At 52.5% G+C, this 24,716-nt stretch overlaps 1 protein-coding gene across 2 annotated transcripts in view; it reads left to right on the forward strand.

Annotated features, from left to right (window-relative positions):
- Positions 1–24,716, forward strand: part of rufy2 (RUN and FYVE domain containing 2) — a 164,785-nt gene that overhangs the window by 133,655 nt on the left and 6,414 nt on the right. The gene's annotated exons all lie outside the window — the stretch shown is intronic.

The following is a 24,716-nucleotide window of genomic DNA, read 5'->3' on the forward strand; positions in this document are numbered from 1 at the left end:
TCCCGATTCTATACCTACTACCCTGATTCCCCCCTCCTTTCTTAATTTCCTCCTCTCCTTCCCTGATCCACCACTCCTTCCCTTATTCCCCCTCTTTCCCAGATTTAACCCTCCTTCCCCGATTCTCCCCCACCTTCCCTGATTCTCCCCCACTATCCTAATTAACCCCTCCTTTCCAAAAGCCCGCTTCTTCCCTGAACCCCCTGCTTAATCCCTGAACCCCCCCCCTCCTTTCCTCATCACCCCTCTTTACCTGATTACCTCTCTTTTGGTGATCTCCCTACTTCCCTGATTAACCCCTCCTTCCCTGATTCTCCCCCTCTCCTGATTCCCTTCTCTCCTTCCATGATTCCCCCATCCTTCCCTGATCCCCCCTCCTTCCCTGATTCCCTCCTGCCCTGATCGCCCCCTTATTCACTGATCCCCCACTCCATCCCTGGTTCCCCCTTTGATCCCTAATTTGCCCCTCCATCCCGGATCCCACCTCCTTCCGTGATACCCCTCCTTCCCTGATTCCCCCCTCTTTCCCTGATTTCACCCTCCTTCCCTGATTCCTCCTCCTTCCCGGAATCCCCCACCTTCCCTGAATCTCCCCAATCTTCCCTGATTCTCCCCCAACTATCCTGATCCTCCCTGATTTCCCCCCTCCTTTCCTGTTTCCCTTCTCTCCTGCCATGATTCCCCCCTCCTTCCCTGATCCCCCCTCCTTCCCTGATCCCACCTCCTAATCAATCCACTCCCTGATTCACCCCTCATTACCTGTTCCCCCCTACCTTCCCTTATCCCGCCTCCATCCAAAACTACCCCCTCCTTCCCTGATCTCCCCTCCTTCCCTGATTTTCCCCTGATTTCACCCTCCTTTCTTGATTCCCCTCTCCTTTCCAGATTCTCCCCCACCTTCCCTGATCCCCCCTTCATCCCTTATATCCTCCTCCTTCCCAATCCACCCCCAGCTTCTCTGATTCTCCACCTCCTTCCCTGATTCCCCCTCCTTCCATGATCCAAGCTCCTTCCCTGATCCCACCTTCTTCCCAATACACACCCTGCTTCCCTGATTCTCCCCATTACCTGTTCCCTCCTCTCCTTCCCTTATCCCGCCTCCTTCCCAAACTAGGCCCTCCTTCCCTGATACTTCCCCACCTTCCCTGAATCTCGCCCTCCTTCCCTAATTCCCTCCACCTTCCCTGATTCTCCCCCTCCTTCCCTGATTCTCTCCCTCCTTCCCTGATCCCCCCCTCCTTGACTGATATCCCCTCCTTCCCTGTTTCCCCCTCCTTCCCTGATCCCACCTCTTTCCCAATCCACTCCCTGTTTCCATGATTCTCCCCCTCATTACGTTCCACCCCTCCTTCCCTTATTCCCTCCTCTCCTTCCCTTATCCCGCCTCCATCCCAAACTAGGCCATCCTTCCCTGATTCTCCCCCACCTCCCTGTTTCTCCCTCACCTTTCCTGATTCTCCCCTCCTTCACTAAACCCCCCTCCTTCCCTAATCCCCCTCCTTCTCTGATTCTTCCCCTCCTTCCGTGATTTTTCTCCTTCCCAAACCAGCCGCTCCTTCCCTGATTCTCCCCACCTTCCCCGATTCTCCCCTCCTTTTCTAATCCCCCCTCCTTCCCTAATCCCCCTCCTCTGATTCTTCCCCTCCTTCCCTGATTTTTCTCTTCTTCCCAAACCAGCCCCACCTTCCCTGATTCTCCACCACCTTCCCTGATTCTCCCCCACATTCCCCGATTCCCCCTCCTTCCCTGATTCCCCCTCCTTTCCTGATCCCAGCTCCTTCCCTGATCCCACCTCCTTCCCAATCCACCCCCTGTTTCCCTGATTCTCCCCCTCATTACCTGTTCCCCACCCCTCCTTCCCTTATTCCCTCGTCTCCTTCCCTTATCCCGCCTCCATCCCAAACTAGGCCATCCTTCCCTGATTCTCCCTCCCCTTCCCTGATTCTCCCCCACCTTTCCTGATTCTGCACCTACTAACCTAATCTCCCATCTTCCCTGATTACCCCCTCCTTTCCTAATTTCCTCCTCTCCTTCCCTGATTCCCCCTCCTTCCCTGATCCCCCCTCATTCCCTGATTTCTCCCTCCTTCCCTGATTCTCCCCCTCCTTCTCTGATTCCCTTCTCTCCTTCCATGATTCCCCCATCCTTCCCTGAATCCCCCCTCCTTTCCTGATTCCCTCCCTCCCTGATAGCCCCCTGCTTCCCTGATTCTCCATCTCCTTCCCTGAACCCCCCTTCACTGATTCTCTCCCCTGATTCCCTCCTCCTTCCCTGATTCTCCCCCACCTTCCCTGATTTCACCCTCCTTCCCTGATTCCTCCTCCTTCCCGGAATCCCCCAATCTCCCCCATCTTCCCTGATTCTCCCCCAACTATCCTGATCCTCCCTGATTCCCCCATCCTTTCCTGTTTCCCTTCTGTCCTGCCATGATTCCCCCCTCCTTCCCTGATCCCCCCTCCTTCCCTGATCCCACCTCCTAATCAATCCACTCCCTGATTCACCCCTCATTACCTGTTCCCACCTACCTTCCCTTATCCCGCCTCCTTCCAAAACTACCCCCTCCTTCCCTGATTTTCCCCTGATTTCACCCTCCTTTCTTGATTCCCCCCTCCTTTCCAGATTCTCCCCCACATTCCCCGATCCCCCCTCCATCCCTTATCTCCTCCTTCCCAATCCACACCCAGCTTCCCTGATTCTCCACCTCCTTCCCTGATTCCCCCTCCTTCCATGATCCCAGCTCCTTCCCTGATCCCACCTTCTTCCCAATACACACCCTGCTTCCCTGATTCTCCCCATTACCTGTTCCCTCCTCTCCTTCCCTTATCCCGCCTCCTTCCCAAACTGGGCCCTCCTTCCCTGATACTTCCCCACCTTCCCTGATTCTCGCCCTCCTTCCCTAATTCCCTCCACCTTCCCTGATTCTTCCCCTCCTTCCCTGATTCTCTCCCTCCTTCCCTGATCCCCCCTCATTGACTGATTCCCCACTCTTTCCCTGATTTCACCCTCCTTCCCTGATTCCCCCCTCCTTCCCTGATACCCCCTCATTCCCTGTTTCCCCCTCCTTCCCTGATCCCACCTCTTTCCCAATCCACTCCCTGTTTCCATGATTCTCCCCCTCATTACCTGTTCCGCCCCTCCTTCCCATATTCCCTCCTCTCCTTCCCTTATCCCGCCTCCATCCCAAACTAGGCCATCCTTCCCTGATTCTCCCCCACCTCCCTGTTTCTCCCTCCCCTTGCCTGATTCTCCCCCACCTTTCCTGATTCTGCACCTACTACCCTAATCCCCCATCTTCCCTGATTTCCCCTTCCTTTCCTAATTTCCTCCTCTCCTTCCCTGATTCCCCCTCCTTCCCTGATCCACCCTCTTTCACTGATTTCTCCCTCCTTCCCTGATTCTCCCCCTCCTTCCCTGATCCCCCACCTTCCCTGATTTCACCCTCCTTCCCTGATTTCACCCTCCTTCCCTGATTTCACCCTCCTTCCCTGATTTCACCCTCCTTCCCTGATTACCCCCTCCTTTCCTGATAACTCCCTCCTTCCCTGATTTCTCCCTCTATCCCTGATCCCCCCTCCTTCCCTAATCCCCCTCCTTCCCTGATATCGTACTCTCTTCCTTGATTCTCCCTCTTTCCATGATTCACCCCTCCTTCCCTGATCCCACCTCCTTCCCAAACATCCCCGTTCTTCACTGATCCAACAACCTACCCTGATCCCACTTCTTCCTTGATTCCCTCCTCTCCTTCCCTTATCCCGTCTCCTTCCCAAACCAGGCCCTCCTTCCCTGATTCTCCCCCACATTCCCTGATTCTTGCCCACCTTCCCTGATCCCCCCTCCTTCCCTGATCCTCCTCCTTGCAAACCATCCCCTTCTCTTATCTCCACTCCCTGCCACTCCACCCTATCCTTCCCTTATTCTCCCCATCCTTCCCAAACCACCCCTTCCTTCCCTGATCCCCTGTCCTTCCCTGAAAAACCCTCTCGTTCCCAAACCAACCCCTCTTTCCCTGATATTCCCCTTTTACTGATTCTCCCCCTCCTTCCCTAATTTCACCCTCCTTCCCTCATCCTCCTCCTTCCCAATCCAGTCCCTCCTTCCTTTATTCTCGCCCACCTTCTCTAATTCTCCCCCACCTTCCCCGATTCTTCCCCTACTACCTGATCCCCCCATCTTCCCTGATTAACCCCTCCTTCCCTGATTATCCCATCCTTCCCTGATTACCCCCTCCTTCCCTGATTAACTCCTCCTTTCCTGATTAGCCCCACCTTCCCTGATTACCCCCTCCTTCCCTGATCCCTCCTTCCCTGATTCCCACCTCCCCTGAACCCCCCCTTCACTGATTCTCTCCCTCCTTTCCTGATCCCCCCCCCTCTTTCCCTGATTTCTGCCTCCTTCCCTGATTCCCTCCACCTTCCCTGATTCCCTCCACCTTCCCTGATTCTCCCCCTCCTTCCCTGATCCCCCACCTTCCCTGATTTCACCCTCCTTCCCTGATTACCCCCTCCTTTCCTGATAACTCCCTCCTTCCCTGATTTCTCCCTCTATCCCTGATCCCCCCTCCTTCCCTGATCCCCTTCCTTCCCTGATATCGTACTCTCTTCCTTGATTCTCCCTCTTTCCATGATTCACCCCTCCTTCCCTGATCCCACCTCCTTCCCAAACATCCCCGTTCTTCACTGATCCAACAACCTACCCTGATCCCACTTCTTCCTTGATTCCCTCCTCTCCTTCCCTTATCCCGTCTCCTTCCCAAACCAGGCCCTCCTTCCCTGATTCTCCCCCACATTCCCTGATTCTTGCCCACCTTCCCTAATCCCCCCTCCTTCCCTGATCCTCCTCCTTGCAAACCATCCCCTTCTCTTATCTCCACTCCCTGCCACTCCACCCTATCCTTCCCTTATTCTCCCCATCCTTCCCAAACCACCCCTTCCTTCCCTGATCCCCTGTCCTTCCCTGAAAAACCCTCTCGTTCCCAAACCAACCCCTCTTTCTCTGATATTCCCCTTTTACTGATTCTCCCCCTCCTTCCCTAATTTCACCCTCCTTCCCTCATCCTCCTCCTTCCCAATCCAGTCCCTCCTTCCTTTATTCTCGCCCACCTTCTCTAATTCTCCCCCACCTTCCCCGATTCTGCCCCTACTACCTGATCCCCCCATCTTCCCTGATTAACCCCTCCTTCCCTGATTATCCCATCCTTCCCTGATTACCCCCTCCTTCCCTGATTAACTCCTCCTTCCCTGATTACCCCCACCTTCCCTGATTACCCCCTCCTTCCCTGATCCCTCCTTCCCTGATTCCCACCTCCCCTGAACCCCCCCTTCACTGATTCTCTCCCTCCTTTCCTGATCCCCCCCTCTTTCCCTGATTTCTGCCTCCTTCCCTGATTCCCTCCACCTTCCCTGATTCCCTCCACCTTCCCTGATTCTCCCCCACCTTCCCTGATTCTCTCCCTCCTTCCCTGATTTCAACCTCCTTCCCTGATTCTCTCCCTCCTTCCCTGATTTCAACCTCCTTCCCAAACCAGCCCCTCCTTCAGATTCAGCCCACCTACCCTGATTCTCCCCCACCTTCCCTGATCCCCCCCAACTTTCCTGATTTTCCCACACCCTCCATGATTTCCCCCCCCATGATTCTCCCCCACCTTCCCTGATTCTCCCCCACCTTCCCTGATTCTCCCCCCACTATCCTAATTAACCCCTCCTTTCCTGAAGCCCGCTTCTTCCCTGAACCCCCTGCTTAATCCCTGAACCCCCCCTCCTTTCCTCATCCCCCCTCTTTACCTGATTACCTCTCTTTTGATGATCTCCCTACTTCCCTGATTAACCCCACCTTCCCTGATTCACTCCTCTCCATACCTGATTCTCTCCACCTTCCCTGATCCCCCACCTTCCCAAATCACCCCCTCCTTTCCTGATTCCCTCCTTCCCTGATCGCCCCCTTATTCCCTGATCCCCCACTCCATACCTGGTTCCCCCTTTGATCCCTAATTTGCCCCTCCTTACCGGATCCCACCTCCTTCCGTGGCACCCCTCCTTCCCTGATTCCCCCCTCTTTCCCTGATTTCACCCTCCTTCCCTGATTCCTCCTCCTTCCCGGAATCCCCCACCTTCCCCGAATCTCCCCCATCTTCCCTGATTCTCCCCCAACTATCCTGATCCTCCCTCCTTTCCTGTTTCCCTTCTCTCCTGATATGATTCCCCCCTCCTTCCCTGATCCCACCTCCTAATCAATCCACTCCCTGATTCACCCCTCATTACCTGTTCCCCCCCTCCTTCCCTGATCTCCCCTCCTTCCCTGATTTTCCCCTGATTTCACCCTCCTTTCTTGATTCCCCCCTCCTTTCCAGATTCTCCCCCGCCTTCCCTGATCCCCCCTCCATCCCTTTTATCCTCCTCCTTCCCAATCCACTCCCAGCTTCCCTGATTCTCCACCTCCTTCCCTGATTCCCCCTCATTCCATGATCCCAGCTCCTTCCCTGATCCCACCTTCTTCCCAATACACACCCTTCTTCCCTGATTCTCACCATTACTTGTTCCCTCCTCTCCTTCCCTTATCCCGCCTCCTTCCCCAACTAGGCCCTCCTTCCCTGATACTTCCCCATCTTCCCTGATTCTCGCCCTCCTTCCCTAATTCCCTCCACCTTCCCTGATTCTCCCCTACTTCCCTGATTCTCTCCCTCCTACCCTGATACCCCCTCCTTGACTGATATCCCCTCCTTCCCTGTTTCCCCCTCCTTCCCTGATCCCACCTCTTTCCCAATCCACTCCCTGTTTCCCTGATTCTCGCCCTCCTTCCCTAATTCCCTCCACCTTCCCTGATTCTCCCCTCCTTCCCTGATTCTCTCCCTCCTTCCCTGATCCTCCCTCCTTGACTGATACCCCCTCCTTCCCTGTTTCCCCCTCCTTCCCTGATCCCACCTCTTTCCCAAACCACTCCTTGTTTCCATGATTCTCCCCCTTATTACCTGTTCCGCCCCTCCTTCCCTTATTCCCTCCTCTCCTTCCCTTATCCCGCCTCCATCCCAAACTAGGCCATCCTTCCCTGATTCTTCCCCACCTCCCTGTTTCTCCCTCACCTTTCCTGATTCTCCCCTCCTTCACTAAACCCCCCTCCTTCCCTAATCCCCCTCCTTCTCTGATTCTTCCTCTCCTTCCGTGATTTTTCTCCTTCCCAAACCAGCCCCTCCTTCCCTGATTCTCCCCACTTCCCCGATTCTCCCCTCCTTTTCTAATCCCCCCTCCTTCCCTAATCTCCCCTCCTCTGATTCTTCCCCTCCTTCCCCGATTTTTCTCTTCTTCCCAAACCAGCCTCACCTTCCCTGATTCCCCACCACCTTCCCTGATTCTCCCCCACATTCCCCGATTTCCCCCTCCTTCCCTTATTCCCTCGTCTCTTTCTCTTATCCCGCCTCCATCCCAAACTAGGCCATCCTTCCCTGATTCTCCCCCACCTTCTCTGATTCTCCATCACCTTCCCTGATTCTCTCCCTCCTTCCCTGATTTCAACCTCCTTCCCTGATTCTCTCCCTCTATCCCTGATTTCAACCTCCTTCCCAAACCAGCCACTCCCTCAGATTCAGCCCACCTACCGTGATTCTCCCCCACCTTCCCTGATCCCCCCCAACTTTCCTGATTTTCCCCCACCCTCCATGATTCCCCCCCCTATGATTCTCCCTCTCCTTCCCCGATTCGCCCCCACCTTCCCTGATTCTCCCCCACCTTCCCTGATTCTCCCCCCACTATCCTAATTAACCCCTCCTTTCCTGAAGCCCGCTTCTTCCCTGAACCCCCTGCTTAATCCCTGAACCCCCCCTCCTTTCCTCATCCCCCCTCTTTACCTGATTACCTCTCTTTTGGTGATCTCCCTACTTCCCTGATTAACCCCTCCTTCCCTGATTCACTCCTCTCCATACCTGATTCTCTCCACCTTCCCTGATCCCCCCACCTTCCCAAATCACCCCCTCCTTTCCTGATTCCCTCCTTCCCTGATCGCCCCCTTATTCCTTGATCCCCCACTCCATACCTGGTTCCCCCTTTGATCCCTAATTTGCCCCTCCTTCCCGGAATCCCCCACCTTCCCCGAATCTCCCCCATCTTCCCTGATTCTCCCCCAACTATCCTGATCCTCCCTGATTTCCCCCTCCTCTCCTGTTTCCCTTCTCTCCTGACATGATTCCCCCCTCCTTCCCTGATTCTCCCCTCCTTCCCTGATCCCACCTCCTAATCAATCCACTCCCTGATTCACCCCTCATTACCTGTTCCCCCCACCTTCCCTTATCCCGCCTCCATCCAAAACTACCCCCTCCTTCCCTGATCTCCCCTCCTTCCCTGATTTTCCCCTGATTTCACCCTCCTTTCTTGATTCCCCCCTCCTTTCCAGATTCTCCCCCACCTTCCCTGATCCCCCCTCCATCCCTTTTATCCTCCTCCTTCCCAATCCATCCCCAGCTTCCCTGATTCTCCACCTCCTTCCCTGATTCCCCCTCCTTCCATGATCCCAGCTCCTTCCCTGATCCCACCTTCTTCCCAATACACACCCTGCTTCCCTGATTCTCACCATCACCTGTTCCCTCCTCTCCTTCCCTTATCCCGCCTCCTTCCCAAACTAGGCCCTCCTTCCCTGATACTTCCCCACCTTCCCTGATTCTCGCCCTCCTTCCCTAATTCCCTCCACCTTCCCTGATTCTCCCCTCCTTCCCTGATACTCTCCCTCCTACCCTGATACCCCCTCCTTGACTGATACCCCTTCTTCCCTGATCCCACCTCTTTCCCAATCCACTCCCTGTTTCCCTGATTCTCGCCCTCCTTCCCTAATTCCCTCCACCTTCCCTGATTCTCCCCTCCTTCCCTGATTCTCTCCCTCCTTCCCTGATCCCCCCTCCTTGACTGATACCCCTTCCTTCCCTGTTTCCGCCTCCTTCCCTGATCCCACCTCTTTCCCAATCCACTCCCTGTTTCCATGATTCTCCCCTCATTACCTGTTCCGCCCCTCCTTCCCTTATTCCCTCCTCTCCTTCCCTTATCCCGCATCCATCCCAAACTAGGCCATCCTTCCCTGATTCTTCCCCACCTCCCTGTTTCTCCCTCACCTTTCCTGATTCTCCCCTCCTTCACTAAACCCCCATCCTTCCCTAATCCCTCTCCTTCTCTGATTCTTCCTCTCCTTCCGTGATTTTTCTCCTTCCCAAACCAGCCCCTCCTTCCCTGATTCTCCCCACTTCCCCGATTCTCCCCTCCATTTCTAATCCCCCCTCCTTCCCTAATCTCCCCTCCTCTGATTCTTCCCCTCCTTCCCCGATTTTTCTCTTCTTCCCAAACTAGCCTCACCTTCCATGATTCTCCACCACCTTCCCTGATTCTCCCCCACCTTTCCTGATTCTGCACCTACTACCCTAATCACCCATCTTCCTTGATTCCCCCTTCCTTTCCTAATTTCCTCCTCTCCTTCCCTGATTCCCCCTCCTTCCCTGATCCCCCCTCATTCCCTGATTTCTCCCTCCTTCCCTGATTCTCCCCCACCTTCCCTAATCCCCCCCTCCTTCCCTGATCCCCCTCCTTGCAAACCATCCCTTTCTCTTATCTCCACTCCCTGCCACTCCACCCTATCCTTCCCTTATTATCCCCATCCTTCCCAAACCACCCCTTCCTTCCCTGATCCCCTGTCCTTCCCTGAAAAACCCTCTCCTTCTGAAACCAATCCCTCTTTCCCTGATATTCCCCCTTTACTGATTCTCCCCCTCCTTCCCTGTTTCCCCCTCCTTCCCTGATCCCACCTCTTTACCAATCCACTCCCTGTTTCCATGATTCTCCCCATTACCTGTTCTCTCCTCTCCTTCCCTTATCCCGCCTCCTTCCCAAACTAGGCCCTCCTTCCCTGATACTTCCCCACCTTCCCTGATTCTCTCCCTAATTCCCTCCACCTTCCCTGATTCTCCCCCTCCTTCCCTGATTCTCTCCCTGTTTCCCTGATCCCCCCTCATTGACTGATTCCTCACTCTTTCCCTGATACCCCCTCCTTCCCTGTTTCTGCCTCCTTCCCTGATCCCACCTCTTTCCCAATCCACTCCCTGTTTCCATGATTCTCCCCCTCATTACCTTTTCCGCCCCTCCTTCGCTTATTCCCACCTCTCCTTCCCTTATCCCGCCTCCATCCCAAACTAGGCCATCCTTCCCTGATTCTCCCCCACCTCCCTGATTCTCCCCCACCTTTCCTGATTCTGCACCTACTACCCTAATCCCCCATCTTCCCTGATTCCCCCTTCCTTTCCTAAATTCCTCCTCTCCTTCCCTGATCCCCCCCTCCTTCCCTGATCCCCCCCTCTTTCCCTGATTTCTCCCTCCTTCCCTGATTCCCCCCTCCTTCCCTGATCCCCCAACTTCCCTGATTTTTCCCTCCTTCCCTGATTACCCCCTCCTTTCCTGATAACTCCCTCCTTCCCTGATTCCTCCTTCCATCCCTGATCCCCCCTCCTTCCCTGATATCTTACTCTCTTCTTTGATTCTCCCTCTTTCCATGATTCACCCCTCCTTCCCTGATCCCACCTCCTTCCCAAACATCCTCGTTCTTCATTGATCCAACAACCTACCCTGATCCCACTTCTTCCTTGATTCCCTCCTCTCCTTCCCTTATCCCGTCTCCTTCCCAAACTAGGCCCTCCTTCCCTGATACTTCCCCACCTTCCCTGAATCTCGCCCTCCTTCCCTAATTCCATCCACCTTCCCTGATTCTCCCCCTCCTTCCCTGATTCTCTCCCTCCTTCCCTGATCCCCCCCTCCTTCCCTGATTCCCCTCCTTGCAAACCATCCCCTTCTCTTATCTCCACTCCCTGCCACTCCACCCTATCCTTCCCTTATTCTCCCCATCCTTCCCAAACCACCCCTTCCTTCCCTGATCCCCTGTCCTTCCCTGAAAAACCCTCTCCTTCCCAAACCAACCCCTCTTTCCCTGATTACTGATTCTCCCCCTCCTTCCCTAATTTCACCCTCCTTCCCTCATCCTCCTCCTTCCCAATCCAGTCCCTCCTTCCTTTATTCTCGCCCACCTTCTCTAATTCTCCCCCACCTTCCCCGATTCTGCCCCTACTACCTGATCCCCCCATCTTCCCTGATTAACCCCTCCTTCCCTGATTAACTCCTCCTTCCCTGATCCCCCCTCCTTCCCTGATCCCCCCATCTTCCCCGATTACCTCCTCCTTCCCTGATTACCCCCTCCTACCCTGTTTACCCCCTCCTTCCCTGATCCCTCCTTCCGTGATTCCCACCTCCCCTGAACCCCCCTTCATTGATTCTCTCCCCTGATCCCACCCCTCTTTCCCTGATTTCTCCCTCCTTCCCTGATTCCCTCCACCTTCCCTGATTCTCCCCCACCTTCCCTGATTGTCCCCCTCCTTCCCTGATTCCCCCATCCTTTCCTGTTTCCCTTCTCTTCTTCCATGATTCCCCCTCCCTCCCTGATCCCCTTTCCTTCCCGGATCCCCCCTCCTTCCAGGATCCCCCCTCCTACCCAGATCACCCCTCCTACCCGGATCACCTCTCCTTCCCGGATCCCCCCTCCTTCCTGACTCCCCCCCACCTTCCTGGATCCACCCTCCTTCCCGGATCCAGCTTCCCTGATCCCCCCTCCTTCCCTGATATCCTCCTCCTTCCCTAATACCCCCCTCCATCTTGATACCCCACTCTTCCTGTTCCCCATCCTTCCCTGATCCTCCCTCCTTCCCTCATTCCCCCCTCCTTCCCTGATTCTCTCCCTCCTTCCCTGATTCTCCCCCTCCTTCCTGATCCCCACTCCTTGCCAAACCATCCCCTCCTTTCCTGATCCACCTCCTTCCCTGGTTATCCCTCCTTCCCTGCTTACCCCTCATTCCCTGCTTACCCCTCATTCCCTGATTACCCCTCCTACCCTGATTCTCCCCCTCCTTCTCTGATCCCCACACTTTGCCAAACCATCCCCTCCTTCCCTGATTCCCCCCTCCTTGATACCCTCCCCTCCTTCCCAAACCATACACTCCTTCCCTGATCCCCCCCTTTCCTGATTCTCCCCCTCCTTCCCTGATTTCACCCTCCTTTCCTCATCCCCCCTCTTTACCTGATTACCTCTCTTTTGGTGATCTCCCTACTTCCCTGATTAACCCCTCCTTCCCTGATTCCCTCCTTCCCTGATCGCCCCCTTATTCCCTGATCCCCCACTCCATCCCTGGTTCCTCCTTTGATCCCTAATTTGCCCCTCCTTCCCTTATCCCACCTCCATCCCAAACTAGGCCATCCTTCCCTGATTCTCCCTCCCCTTCCCTGATTCTCCCCCCACCTTTCCTGATTTTTCTCCTACTACCCTAATCCCCCATCTTCCCTGATTCCCCCTTCCTTTCCAAATTTCATCCTCTCCTTCCCTGATTCCCACCTCCCCTGAACCCCCCTTCACTGATTCTCTCCCTCCTTCCCTGATCCCCCCCTTTCCCTGATTTCTCCCTCCTTCCCTGATTCCCTCCACCTTCCCTGATTTTCCCCCACCTTCCCTGATTGTCCCCCACCTTCTCTGATTCTCCCTCTCCTTTCCTGATTCTCCCCCACCTGCCCTAATTCTCCCCTCCTTCCCTGATTCCCCCATCCTTTCCTGTTTCCCTTCTCTTCTTCCATGATTCCCCCTCCCTCCCTGATCACCCCTCCTACCCGGATCACCTCTCCTTCCCGGATCCCCCCTCCTTCCTGGCTCCCCCCCCCCAACTTCCTGGATCCACCCTCCTTCCCGGATCCACCTTCCCTGATCCCCCCTCCTTCCCTGATATCCTCCTCCTTCCCTAATACCCCCCTCCATCTTGATACCCCACTCCTTTCCTGTTCCCCATCCTTCCCTGATCCTCCCTCCTTCCCTGATTCTCTCCCTCCTACCCTGATTCTCCCCCTCCTTCCCTGATCCCCACTCTTTGCCAAACCATCCCCTCCTTTCCTGATTCCCCCCAACTTCCCCGATTCTCCCCCACCTTCCCTGATTCTCCACCACCTTCCCTGATTCTCCCCCACCTTCCCTGATTCTCCCCCACCTTCCCTGATTCTCCCCCCACTATCCTAATTAACCCCTCCTTTCCCCCATCCTTCCCCTCCTTCCCTGATTCCCCCCTCCTTGATACCCTCCCCTCCTTCCCAAACCATACACTCCTTCCCTGATCCCCCCCTTTCCTGATTCTCCCCCTCCTTCCCTGATTTCACCCTCCTTCCCTCATCCCCCCTCCTCTCCAAAGCAGCCCGTCCTTCCCTGATTCTTCCTCACCTTCCTTGATTCTCCCCCACCTTTCCCGATTCTATACCTACTACCCTGATTCCCCCCTCCTTTCTTAATTTCCTCCTCTCCTTCCCTGATCCACCACTCCTTCCCTTATTCCCCCTCTTTCCCAGATTTAACCCTCCTTCCCCGATTCTCCCCCACCTTCCCTGATTCTCCCCCACTATCCTAATTAACCCCTCCTTTCCAAAAGCCCGCTTCTTCCCTGAACCCCCTGCTTAATCCCTGAACCCCCCCCCTCCTTTCCTCATCACCCCTCTTTACCTGATTACCTCTCTTTTGGTGATCTCCCTACTTCCCTGATTAACCCCTCCTTCCCTGATTCTCCCCCTCTCCTGATTCCCTTCTCTCCTTCCATGATTCCCCCATCCTTCCCTGATCCCCCCTCCTTCCCTGATTCCCTCCTGCCCTGATCGCCCCCTTATTCACTGATCCCCCACTCCATCCCTGGTTCCCCCTTTGATCCCTAATTTGCCCCTCCATCCCGGATCCCACCTCCTTCCGTGATACCCCTCCTTCCCTGATTCCCCCCTCTTTCCCTGATTTCACCCTCCTTCCCTGATTCCTCCTCCTTCCCGGAATCCCCCACCTTCCCTGAATCTCCCCAATCTTCCCTGATTCTCCCCCAACTATCCTGATCCTCCCTGATTTCCCCCCTCCTTTCCTGTTTCCCTTCTCTCCTGCCATGATTCCCCCCTCCTTCCCTGATCCCCCCTCCTTCCCTGATCCCACCTCCTAATCAATCCACTCCCTGATTCACCCCTCATTACCTGTTCCCCCCTACCTTCCCTTATCCCGCCTCCATCCAAAACTACCCCCTCCTTCCCTGATCTCCCCTCCTTCCCTGATTTTCCCCTGATTTCACCCTCCTTTCTTGATTCCCCTCTCCTTTCCAGATTCTCCCCCACCTTCCCTGATCCCCCCTTCATCCCTTATATCCTCCTCCTTCCCAATCCACCCCCAGCTTCTCTGATTCTCCACCTCCTTCCCTGATTCCCCCTCCTTCCATGATCCAAGCTCCTTCCCTGATCCCACCTTCTTCCCAATACACACCCTGCTTCCCTGATTCTCCCCATTACCTGTTCCCTCCTCTCCTTCCCTTATCCCGCCTCCTTCCCAAACTAGGCCCTCCTTCCCTGATACTTCCCCACCTTCCCTGAATCTCGCCCTCCTTCCCTAATTCCCTCCACCTTCCCTGATTCTCCCCCTCCTTCCCTGATTCTCTCCCTCCTTCCCTGATCCCCCCCTCCTTGACTGATATCCCCTCCTTCCCTGTTTCCCCCTCCTTCCCTGATCCCACCTCTTTCCCAATCCACTCCCTGTTTCCATGATTCTCCCCCTCATTACGTTCCACCCCTCCTTCCCTTATTCCCTCCTCTCCTTCCCTTATCCCGCCTCCATCCCAAACTAGGCCATCCTTCCCTGATTCTCCCCCACCTCCCTGTTTCTCCCTCACCTTTCCTGATTCTCCCCTCCTTCACTAAACCCCCCTCCTTCCCTAATCCCCCTCCTTCTCTGATTCTTCCCCTCCTTCCGTGATTTTTCTCCTTCCCAAACCAGCCGCTCCTTCCCTGATTCTCCCCACCTTCCCCGATTCTCCCCTCCTTTTCTAATCCCCCCTCCTTCCCTAATCCCCCTCCTTCTCTGATTCTTCCCCTCCTTCCCTGATTTTTCTCTTCTTCCCAAACCAGCCCCACCTTCCCTGATTCTCCACCACCTTCCCTGATTCTCCCCCACATTCCCCGATTCCCCCTCCTTCCCTGATTCCCCCTCCTTTCCTGATCCCAGCTCCTTCCCTGATCCCACCTCCTTCCCAATCCACCCCCTGTTTCCCTGATTCTCCCCCTCATTACCTGTTCCCCACCCCTCCTTCCCTTATTCCCTCGTCTCCTTCCCTTATCCCGCCTCCATCCCAAACTAGGCCATCCTTCCCTGATTCTCCCTCCCCTTCCCTGATTCTCCCCCACCTTTCCTGATTCTGCACCTACTAACCTAATCTCCCATCTTCCCTGATTACCCCCTCCTTTCCTAATTTCCTCCTCTCCTTCCCTGATTCCCCCTCCTTCCCTGATCCCCCCTCATTCCCTGATTTCTCCCTCCTTCCCTGATTCTCCCCCTCCTTCTCTGATTCCCTTCTCTCCTTCCATGATTCCCCCATCCTTCCCTGAATCCCCCCTCCTTTCCTGATTCCCTCCCTCCCTGATAGCCCCCTGCTTCCCTGATTCTCCATCTCCTTCCCTGAACCCCCCTTCACTGATTCTCTCCCCTGATTCCCTCCTCCTTCCCTGATTCTCCCCCACCTTCCCTGATTCTCCCCCAACTTCCCTGATTCTCCCCCTATTATCCTGATCCCCCTCCTTCTCTGATTCCCCCCTCCTTCCCTTATTCCCTCGTCTCCTTCCCTTATCCCGCCTCCATTCCAAACTAGGCCATCCTTCCCTGATTCTCCCCCACCTCTCTGATTCTCCCTCCCCTTCCCTGATTCTGCCCCACCTTTCCTGATTCTGCACCTACTACCCTAATCCCCCATCTTCCCTGTTTCCCCATTTCTTTCCTAATTTCCTCCTCTCCTTCCCTGATTTCCCCTCCTTCCTGATCCCCCCTCCTTCCCTGATTTCTCCCTCCTTCCCTGATTCTCCCCCAACTTCCCTGATTCTCCCCTTACTATCCTGATCCCCCTCCTTCTCTGATTCCCCCCTCTCCTGATTCCCTTCTCTCCTTCCATGATTCCCCCATACTTCCCTGATCCCCCCTCCTTCCCTGATTCTCTCCCTCCTTCCTTGATTCTCTCCCTCCTTCCCTGATCTCTCCCTCCTTCCCTGATTCCCCCCCTCCTTTCCTGATTCCCTTCTGCTTCCATGAATCCCCCCCTGATCCAACCCTCTCCTTCCCTGATCCAACCCCCTCCTTTCCTGATCTCCCCCCCTCCTTTTTTTGGCCCTCTACCAATTAACGTAATGTCTGTCTCCCACAAATCATCTCCCGCTGTCTCTCTTTCACCATCAACTTGCTCCTCCCACTCGGTGTCTGAAAATGAAGGTCCAACTCCATAAGTATTCACTCTATTAAACTCTTTTTCTTGCAGAATTTTTTTAAACTTTTTGTCAGATGCTGTTCCAAACTTTTCTTACCATCTCTTGAAATTTCAATCTCTGACATTCCACTAATGATGAGGTGGATAGACAGAGTCAATGTTGGCAGGCCTCTTCCACTGCAGGTAGACAAGATATAAACCCGAAGACATGGCTTCAGAGTGAAAGGGGTAAAGTTTAGGGGGAAACCTCTTCACACAGAAAACGTGGAAAGACGTGGTGAATGTGGGCTCAATTTTAACATTTTAGAATTTGGACAGGTGCAAGGATGGGATACGTATGGAGGGCTATGTGCATGTCAGTGGGAAAAATAAAAGGTTCAGCACAGACTAAAAGAGCTGAAGGGGCCCGTTTCTGTGCTGTAATGTTCTATAGTTCTAATTCTAACACACACTCCTTCCTGTATCTCCATGTCACTTGCCCCGTTTTTTCCCTCTTTTACTCTCGTTTTGTTTCTTTCTCGTGTCACCTTCTATCTATTCCAGGATTGTCTTTCTCCTTGCTTTTGCTTTGATCCAAGGCAAGTCTTCTTTCCCCAATTCCCCCTGGGTCTTGGCCAGACTTTCTCTTGTTCATGTTCCTGTCCACACTGGCAAGCGCAGCATTTATCATTCATCACAAATTGCCCTTGTTGTGAGTTATTGCGGCCTTGACCTGGTACAGTCCTTCTGGCACAAGTTCTCCCTCTTTATTGTTGGGGAATTCCAGGATCAATGCGAGCATGTTCTATAACTTGGAGGGAACTTTACAAGGAGTTCCTGAAATCCTCCTGGGGTTTAAGGTACTGGGCCAGCGCAAAGGAATTAACTTGTTTACTGTCATGTGTACTGAGATAATCAGGCCATAGCAAAGTACAGCAGGCAGTGCAAAGTAAATCAAAGGTGAGGAATATAGTGTTATGGCTGAGTTACAACAGTTTTACTTGAGTTAAACACAAAAATCTGCAAAACACAAACTAGAGCAGATGTAGTGGTTAGCACAATGTCTTTTTAGCATCAGTGATTGGGATTGGTGCACCAAAGAAGAGGTACAAAGACTGCTTAAAGAAATCTCTTGGTGCCTGCCACATTGACCACCGCCAGTGGGCTGATATCGCCTCCAACCGTGCATCTTGGCGCCTCACAGTTCGGAGGGCAGCAACCTCCTTTGAAGAAGACCACAGAGCCCACCTCACTGACAAAAGACAAAGGAGGAAAAACCCAACACCCAACCCCAACCAACCAATTTTCACTTGCAACCGCTGCAACCGTGCCTGCCTGTCCCGCATCGGACTTGTCAGTCACCAACGAGCCTGCAGCAGACATGGACATACCCCTCCATAAATCTTCATCCGCGAAGCCAAGCCAAAGAAAAGAAAGGGATTGGGATTGGGGTAAGAATCCCACACTGTCTGTAAGGAGTTAGTATGTTCTCACTGGGAATGCGTGGGTTTTCCCCCGGGGGCTCTGGTTTCCTTCCTTTGTTCAAAACGTACGAGGGGTGTAGGTTAATGGGGTGTAAATTGGGCAGCATGGACTCGTGGGCCAAAATGGCCTGTTACCATGTTGTATGTCTAAATTTACATTTAAAAATGTGGGAGAAACCCAGCGACTCTGTTCTTTTTGTGGTGAAGATAGATACAAAACCAACCTTTTGGCCTGAGCCCTTTGTCAAGGTATGAGCTAAAAGTAGCCAAGTGCCTGAACAGAACTGTTGGGGAGAGGGGCACAGGTGGATAGGGGTGGAAGGACGAGAGAAAATACACTGAGAAATTATAGGGGGAGGGGATAGCTCTCTGAATGAAGGGGGCATAATAGAGGGTTGGGAAGCCAGAGGAGGGAGGTGGCATCAGGGAGTTCAGAGGGGAGTTGGAGGGGGTGAGATGAGGGGGACTGGGGTGGGTGGGGGGGTGGTGTAAAGAAATGTTGCTGACATGTGTGTTTAGATTTTTGATCCAAATTTGGACCCAGCTTTTAGTCCTGGTGAAACGCAAATCGGGCAACGGGGAAAGGGTGAAAATCAGCACATCATTCAGGGCTCCAGTTTCCTTCTACTTCAAACCTCGTTCCACTCCCCTATGACCCATCTGTCTGTGACACCCCCCCCCCCCACCCACACTCTTTCAGTGAAGTCCAGCACAGATTAGACAAGCAGCACCACATCTTCAGTCTGGGCGTGCCACAGTCTCTTGCACTTGCTCTTGAATTCTACCACATGCTTTCTCCATCCATATCAGTCATATTGTGATATTATCTCAACTTTTATTTCCCGTCCTGGAAATGGATTATGGTGTCTCTCTCTCTCTCCTCTCTCCTCCCCCCCCCCCCCCCACCTCTCTCTCACTCCCCTATGACCCAGACTGGGCGTGTCACCTCCAACCGGACCATAGAAACGTGGTTGGGATAGAAAGGGTTTAGGATGCAGACAATAGGAGTAGTCCAAAAGACCAACTTGGTCAGCATGGACAAGTTGGGCCAAAGGGCCTGTTCTGTACTGTATGATTATAAAGTGGATGTTTCCAGTAGTGGGAAAGTCTGTGACCAAGACCTTGAGAACAGAAATAAAACATGAAAATCTGTAGACACGGTGGTTGAGGTAAATTTAAATTTTAAAATTAAATTTACATCTACAGCACGGTAACAGGGGCTTTCAGCCCACGAGTTCGTGCCGCCCAATTTACACGCAATTAGCCTACAACCCCACGACGTTTTGAACGGTGGGATGAAACTGGAGCCTTCAGGGAAAACCCACGCAGACAAGGAAACAACATACAAACTCCTTACAGACAGCATAGGACTCAAACCCCCAATCACTGGTGCTGGAAAGGCATTGAGCTAACCGCTACGCCAACTCTGCCGCCCCTTTGAAAAACAACACTGGAGAAACTCAGCAGGTCAAGCGGTGCACTTTTTTAAAAAAATTTTTAAAAACTTAACTTCTATTTCAGGCTTGAGCTCAAGGTATGAAAAAATGTCTGAAAAAAGAGTGAGGGGGAGGGGTGGTCGCAAAGGCAAGAGGTGATAGGTGGAGAAGGGAGGGAGGAGTCAGCAGCGATCAAGGAGAGGAGGGATGGGCTGGGTGAATAGAGAGGGAAAGGGGTGAGGGAGGAGAACTGGAAGGGGGAGGGAGGAGAGCAGGAAAAGTTGGCTAATACCATCTGGTTGGAGTGTGCCCAGACGGTAAATCAGGTGGTGGTCCTCCAGTTTGCAGGTGGTCTTGGTGGGATAGTACTTGAGGCCACGGACAGACATTTGAGTGTGGTTGGCTGGCACTGGTGTGGATGGAGCAAAAGGTGTTCAGCGAAGCCATCTCCAAATCTGCACCCAGACTCTGTTACAATGTAGAGAAGGCCATGAAGTGAGCACTGGATGCAGTAAATCAATCCTTCAGATACACAAGTGAAAGGCCCTTTCCAGCGCCAGTGATTGGGGGTTTGAGTCCTGTGCTGTCTGTAAGGAGTTTGTATGTTCTTTCCATGTCTGCGCGGGTTTTCCCCAGGGGCTCCAGCTTCATCCCACCGTTCAAAATGGACCGTGGGGAGGGAGGAGGTGTGGGTGCAAGTATAGCACCTCCTGCGGCCACAGGAGGGTGGGGGGGTGGTCGATTGGTGGGAGGGATGAGTGCACAATGTTCCTACGGAAGACAGAAACGGGAGGGGAGGATGTGTCTGGTGGTGGGGTCCTGTTGGAAGTCCAGAAACTCTGGAGGATAATTCTGTAGTGGGATTAATCCTCCATTTCCCACTCATCTGCCTTGGCCCCCTCTGTCCCTAGTCAAAGAACCCCCACCCCCCTCAACCTCCTCCAAACCCCACATGACCCCATCCCCACCTTCCCCCTCCTCCTCCCAACCCTCCACCCCCTCCCTCAAACCTCCCCCACCTTCCATTGTCACCCTCTGCCCTCCCTAACCCTTCATCACCCGCCAACACCCTCCACACCACCAGTTCCCACTCTGACCCCTGCTTGGTCCTTACTAGCCCCTCTGACCTTCCCCTCTCTGAGACGGAGCTCAGTCCTCAGTTGCAGCTTCACCTTCGTCCCCCTTAACCCACAACTCAATGAGTTCTGCGCACCCCACTCTTCTGTCACCTGTCTCCAGGTCCACTTCCTTAACTGTGACTCTCCCCACCCAAGACGCCTTCTCCCACTTTAAGCCTTCCTCCTCCTCCTGGACACCTCGTCCTGGCCAACTGCCCACTCTGGACCTTTTTATTTCCAACTGCCACGGAGACATCAACCATCTCAACTTCACCACCCCCCTCTCGTATTCCAACCTCACCTCCTACAAACGCTCTGCCCTCCACTCTCTCTACAACAATCCTAGCCTCATCATCAAACCCACAGATAAGTGAGGGGCTGTTGTGGAATGGCACACTGACCTCTACCTTGCTGAGGCCAGACGACTGCTCTCAGACCCTCCTCCTATCAACCCCTCCCACAGGACCTCCCTCCATCAAACCACTGTCTTCAACACCATCTCCAACCTCATGACCTTTGGTCACTTCCCTCCCACAGCTGCCAATCTCATTGTCTCCCATCCCTGCACTGCTTGTTTCTACGTTCTACCCAAGAAACACAAACCCATTGTTTCCACTTGCTCTTGCCCCACCGAACTAGTTTCATCTTACCTTGACTATATTTTCTCTCCTCCCCACCAACATCCACGATACCTCACTTGCCATCTCTTCAATGACTTCAGGTTCCCTGAACTGGACCATATCATCTTCTCGATGGATGTCCAATCTCTTTCTATCTCCATCCCTCGTACAGAAGGTCTTAAAGCACTTCACTTCTTTCTGGAGCAGAGACCTGACCAGGTACCCTCTACCACCACCCTCTTCCGCCTGGCAGAACTTATCCTCACTCTAAACAACTTCTTAATTAACTTGTTTCATTTCCTCCAAATCAAAGGAGTAGCCACGGGTACCTGAATGGGTCTGTTATGGTTGCTTGTTTGTGGGCTTTGTGGAGCAATCCATGGTGCAAGGGCAGCATGGTTGACATCACAGTTAGTGCAAACGCCTTTATAGCACCAGTGATTGGGACTGGTTTTTAAATCCCGTGCTGTCTGTAAGGAGTTTGTACCTTCTCCCCATGTCAGCATGGGTTTTCCCTGGTTGTGGGGGGTGGGGGGGGGGGGCAGGGCGGGGTGGTTTGGTTTCCTCTTTTGTTTGGATGCCTGCTGACATTTTTCCATACCTTAATGAAGGGCTCAAGCCTGAAATGTCGGTTATGTATTTTTGCTACATAAAGGACACTGACCAGCTGAGTTTCTCCAGCATTTTGGGTTTTTACCTTGAAAAGAAATTTCTTCAGCCAGGAGGGGAGTCTGTGTAATTCAACCTGACGAAACTGTTCTCCGGTCCTTTGTGCCGAACATGCAGACACACAACCAGATTTAACACACATACAGATGCATGTGCAGGACAAGTGTTATAGCTATACAAATAAATATTGTTTCATGAATACGAGTCTCGGGTGGTCAGTGTGAGCAGGTCCTTTGATTGTTCAGCATTCTCACTGCCCGTGGGAAGAAGCTGTTCATCAGCCTGTTGGTGCTGGCTCTGATACTCCTGTATCTCTTCCTTGATGGGAAGATGCTGTGTGCGAAGTGGCAGGGGTCCTCGATGATTTTGTGAGCCCATTTCAAATGATCCCAATGAAGCAAGTCGATGGGGGAAGAAGGATCTCCCATGATCCCCTCAGCCACTTTTATGCTCCTGTGGATTGACCTCCAATCCATTTCTCTACAGCAACTACCACACTGATGCTGCTGGCCAGGATGCTCTCAGTGCCACAGACGGCTGTGGAGGTCAAGACATTGGGTATATTTAAAGGGGAAGTTGATGGGTTCTTGGTTAGTAATAGTGTCAAAGGTTATGGGGCAGAGGAAGGAGAATGGTGTTGAGAGGAAAAATTAATGGTGGAGTCAACTTGAGGGCCGAATGTCCTCATTCTGCTCTTTTGTCTTAAGGTCTGTTATGGTCATCAATAGAGTATACTGGTCAGGTGTAAAGCAAAGGTGGCAGGATTAGGGAACCTAATCATGGATGACAAAGGTTATTGAAGTTTTGAACAGAGGAGAATATATGCAAGTTTTGGCACTGTGAATGGATTCCAGTTGCTGCAATGAAAGGGTCCCATTTATTGACTGATGAAACACTACTCATCAGAGGTGCAGGCACACATTGGCATTACTGGTGACTCAAGGTCTAGATTTTAGCAGGAATGGCTTGGCCAGAGGCGCTTGTAGTTCTAGATGTCAGGTGTTCAGTAACATGGTTGGGCATGTCGTCTGGCTATACAGGCAGTCCCCAGATTATGAATGTGTTCCGTTCCCAAGTCTATAAGTCGGAACGGTTTTTAATATATAGTACAAACATTTAGCATATTGTCTGGAAGTTGCACATTCGTAACCCAGGGACTGCCTACATCAGCGGCACGGTGGACATAGTGGTCAGCCCAATGCCTTTACGGCGCCAGGGATGTAGGTTAATTGGGTGGCACAGACTCAGACTGAAATAGCCTGTTACTCTGCTGTTTGTCATTGCTCTCAGCTGTGTGGAGTGTGAATCAAAGCCTTCCACTATGCTGGGAATTCCATGAGGAAGTGGAAATGAATGGTTGATCATTTTTGATCATGGTTGGTCATCACCAAGGCCAGCCTTCGTGACATCCTGTTCCCTTCTTTCCATCCAGTTTTGAATGTAAATCTGTGAGAAAGCTGATGTTTTTTGACAAGATGAAGAGCTTATTTTCTGTTCTGTCATTATTGCTGCTTGTAACTGTGGATTGTGCATTTAAGCGATAGTGGGCCTTTGGTTTTAAAGCTAACATGTATTCAAGACTGGTCATCAAACCCAAGGATTACCAACTGCAGAACCTCAGATTTTTGCCAATGGTTTTTTCCTTAAGGACTAAATTCATTGCAACAGCAATATTATGGCTGCTTGAAGGTATTGGCTTTGGGACTTCACTGACAACCCCAGGTTAAACCACAGCAACCTCCTGTGTTACGAGACTGGAGTAGTTCCATTAATGCTTAACAAACTGCTTTGTCCTTTAATGGTGTGAATGTTGGAATAATATGAAGATAAACTGGAGCTCTGGTTGGAATGTTTATTAGGCCTGATCAAGCAGGAGAGACTTGTCTCCAGAGTGATCTTGTTGGGGATCCTCGGAAGGAGTGATCAGAATGATGGCATTTCTCATACAGATGGAAAGTGCATCAGTACGATCTGAAACCTGCGTATTATATCTAAACAATAGAGACTGCACGGGATGAGGAAGGAGTTGGCGAGCGTACACTGGGAACATAGTCTATAAGGTGGGATTGTTGGAGAACCATGAAGAATTTTCAAAATGCTCAACAAAAGTATATTCCAATTAAAATAGAGAGTGGGGAGAGCCATCCTTCGATAATTAAGGAAATAAAGGTGGGTTAGGTATGTGGACACGTCTGGAAGGTGGGGGTATGTTGGTAAATGAGGTTATCTATTTGGGAAAAAATGTTACTATTTAAATCGTGAAAGGTTTCACCATTATGTTGAGTAGAGGGACTTGGAAGTGTTTGTGCATGAATTGCAGGTGCAACAGGTAATCAGGATGTTGGCCTTCATTGCAAGGATTGAATTTAATAGCAGAGAGACAAGGGAACTGGTGAGGAGTACCATGTCCAATTCTGGCCTCCTGATATAAGGAAGGATATTCTGGCTTTAGAGATGGTGCAGATTGATTCGAGATGAGAGGGCTAATCTATGAGGAGGGATTGAGCCATCTGGGACTTGAAGGCGGTGGGGTTAGCGCAATGCTTTTATAGCACCAGCAATTGGGACCCCCGCACTGTAAGTTTGACACTCTCCTCATGGATTCCCTCCAGTTTCCTCCCACTGTTCAAAAAAACACATCAGTGGTATTTGTATTTGAGTATATTTAGGCGGCATGGGCTCAAGGGGGCCTGTTACCATGCTCTAAGTCTAAATAAATGATAACTCACTGGAATTCATAAGAATTAGAGTATCTAACAGAAACCTATAAAATAAATAAATGAGGCAGAGGCACAAACGTTGTTTCTATTGGTAGGTGAGACATAGCATCCAGATCCTGGGGAGTCGATCTAGGACAGATGAGGAGGAACTGCTTTCCCAGAAGAGGTCTCATTAAATATACTTCTGTGTAAGGGTCATGGGGGAAGGAAAACAGGTAGGAGCTGAGTGAGTTCACAAACTTACTAAATTCCTATTTCATAGGTTCCATTAGTTTCTCTGTATTTTCTTATTTCATTTTGATGGGATTAACTGCCCTTGTGAACTGATTACACAAGTATTCTGTGGCCTTGAAATGTGTAGTAGATAAATAATTCAGTCAA

Source organism: Narcine bancroftii, chromosome 10, assembly GCF_036971445.1.
Source record: "Narcine bancroftii isolate sNarBan1 chromosome 10, sNarBan1.hap1, whole genome shotgun sequence".
In the NCBI taxonomy this organism is placed as follows: domain Eukaryota; kingdom Metazoa; phylum Chordata; class Chondrichthyes; order Torpediniformes; family Narcinidae; genus Narcine; species Narcine bancroftii.